This window comes from Myotis davidii, unplaced genomic scaffold (genome assembly GCF_000327345.1).
Source record: "Myotis davidii unplaced genomic scaffold, ASM32734v1 scaffold488, whole genome shotgun sequence".
NCBI classification, from domain to species: Eukaryota; Metazoa; Chordata; class Mammalia; order Chiroptera; family Vespertilionidae; genus Myotis; species Myotis davidii.
The window spans coordinates 291,566-294,716 of record NW_006300365.1 but is presented as its reverse complement, the minus strand read 5'-3'; positions in this window follow the sequence as shown (position 1 = coordinate 294,716).

The following is a 3,151-nucleotide window of genomic DNA, read 5'->3' as shown; positions in this document are numbered from 1 at the left end:
TGCCAGAGGCGTCAGGCCTGGGCAAGGGGCCAATCCTGCGATTGGAGATTGATGGGGGTCAATGCCTGAGGGCTCCCAGTATGTGAAAAGGGGCAGGCTGGGCTGAGGGACACTCCCCCTCACCCCCACCCAGTGCACGAATTTTGTGCACCGGGCCCCTCGTATTATTACAATAAAGTAAGTTAGAGAACAGAAAATGTTATTAAGAAAAATCATAAGGAAGAGAAAATATGTTTACATACTGTTCGTATTTATTGAAAAAAATCCAAGTGTAAGTGGACCTTTGCAGTTGAAACCTACGTTGTTCAAGGATCAACTGTACTTTCCTATTAGAAATTAAAACTGGAATTGAATAGGCAACTCTACTTTATCAATGAGAGAGTCTTTTAGATCACAGAAACCCTTGTTTTCAGCAACACATCCTTCATTAGGAAGTCTGTGGTTGAACACCTGCCATCATTTCTGGAATTTAAAATCTTCCAAGATATTTAATGAATATTGAGTTTATCTCTGAGGGATAAACTCCTTTCTCCCTGAATGAACATAGACAACGGAAGCTAGCGTTCCTATTTGCCTGAAGAGTGATCTGTAGAAAGCGAGATTGGGGCTTTTAGGAGCTAAGGCCCTCCTTAGCTGAAAGCCTTGTCTCATGCCTCTCTAAAACAGTCCTGGGTAGTCCTGGCCAGTGTAGCTCAGTTGGTTGAGTGTCATTCTGTCCCATGCATCGGAAGGTTGGTGGTTTGATTCCTGGTCAGGGGCACATGATCAGATTGTGGGTTGTTTGGTCCCTGATGGACTGATGGATGTTTCTCTCTCACATCAATGTTCCCCTCCCCCTCCCCCCTTCTTCCTCTCCCTCTCCCTCCCTCCCTGTCTCCCTCTTCCTTCCTCTCTCTCTAAAAATCAATGGAAAAAAAAACATCCTGGCAAGAGTTCTTAAAAATAAACAAACGGTCCTGGGTAGTAAAATGGGCATTTCTGTGGGGGTTCTCTTTATTTAGAAGCAGCTTCTGGTATCTTGGGTTTGTTGTCTCTTCAAACTGTTTCGCTGTCAGGTTCTTCCTCTATTTCCCCTGAGTCTCTCAGCCCTTAAAACTCTTTTTTATTTCTTGTGACTTTCCCAGAAGACGGTTCCTCAGCCACATCCTCTAAGATGACCTGTTTGGTTTTTTTTAACAGCTCTTCTATGCTACAGTTCTTCTAAGTGGACACTTTTTTGAGGGCATTGTTCAGAGTCCTCTAGATTAGCTTTGGGGAAGCAAATCTGTGTAAATACTCACTGTTATCTTAACTGCCCCCTCAGCAACTTTCTATTTTTCTATGAGGCAGAGGAATGGTCTGTTGATTTCTCCTTGGCTCAGAGTGCATTCATAGATACCAAAAGGATTCCAGGATGCTCTAATTCTCTTTGTGGTGGATAATTCAGGACTCTAGGGAGCTTGGCACAGCCCTCCAATTTATATTTACTTCTTTGGGCAAAGCAACACATAACAAATCAAGACTCATAAGCAGCTCTGGGCTTATCGTAGTTCCCTGAGGTAATTATGCAAAGTAAACTCTAATAAAGAGCATGGGTTATACACATAAGAGCAGCTTAAGTCCATGCTTCATTTAAGCTCATTGTGGGGAGCAGATATTTGGTGGTTCATTTTCTTTTCCCTGTGGACTAAAAGATTAGTATTCATTTCAGGGTTCTTCAAGGAGAGACAGTTAAATGATGAAGAAAATCACATCTGGAGGGATGACAGGTGGGCTTGTACCTTGCACTTTTTGAATGTGTACGGGTGTAGTTTTCACTGTCTAATCCTTCAGAGCTGAGAAGCGAGGGATTCTAATTAAGAACACCTCTATGGAAAGAGACTATGAATCCTAGGGATGGGTATCTCCTCCATTTCTGGTGCATGGCTGGGACTTTTCTGAGGTTATCAGACTACTACCTAATTTCCCTTGAAAAGAAGAATAGTCCAAACTCATAGCATTGATGGAAAAGATTAGGAAATTGTCTTAGTCAATTTGGGCTGCTTTAACAAAATATTATATAGACTGGGTGGCTCATAACAATAGCAATTTGTCACTGCTCTGGAGGCTAGGAAGTCCAAGATCAAGGCATGGGCAGATTCAATGTCTGGTGAGGGTCCAATTCCTGGTTCATAGACAGAGGTCTGTTTGTTATAACCACACATGATGAAGGGACAGAGGATCTCTCTGGGGTCTTCTTTATAAGGGCACTAACCCTATTTATGAGGGTTCTGCTCTCATGACCCAATCACCTCCCATAGGTCCTACCTCCTATACCATCACCTTGCAGGTTAGGATTTCGACATATGAAATTTGGGAGACACAAACATTTAGTTCATTAAATAAATACTATAATAGATTATAGTTTTGCTGAATATGTGGGCCGATTAATGGCATTGTTAAAGGATTTTAGATTCTTCTCCTTAAAGGCCCATTAATGTCAGTCAATGTTTTCTCTAGTTCCACTCATTTTCAGGCCCTAATGTCTGTGAGGTACAGGTCAGTTCTACCCAGTCTCTGTGTTAATCCTCAGTAAGTCAGGAAGAGAGCATCAGAAGCCTTATCCACTGGCAGGTGGAGTCTGGTATCCTGCCACATATATGTGGACACGTGGAACACTCAGCTTCGGATGTGACGCAGAACAGCTCTGATTGGCACCTACCTCCTAATCTCTCACAGGTGTCAAGCAATATCAGTTAGGATGTGGATCTGTGTTTCTATATTCTACTACTTTGGAGATTTGAAACTCGTTAGGATTTCGGATAGCCAGATTTATGCTTAAGAAAACTAGTAATATTGATGATAGCTTAGCTTTGTTTAGCACATTCATGTAGTACTAGGTGGAATACACTTTTTGAAGCATTTTATGTGGATTACCTCATTTTACTCTCACACCAATCCTATGAAATATTTTATTCCCACTTTACACTTCTTCAATTGGAAGCTTTGGAAGGTTACCGTATTTGCCGGCGTATAAGACGACTGGGCGTATAAGACGACCCCCTAACATTTCCACTCAAAATAGAGTTTGTTATATACTCGCCGTATAAGACTACCCCCTCTTCCGCACACCTTCCACACACCAAATAAAAGGTAAAACAATATCAGATTTGATTTTAACATTTTAATTTAT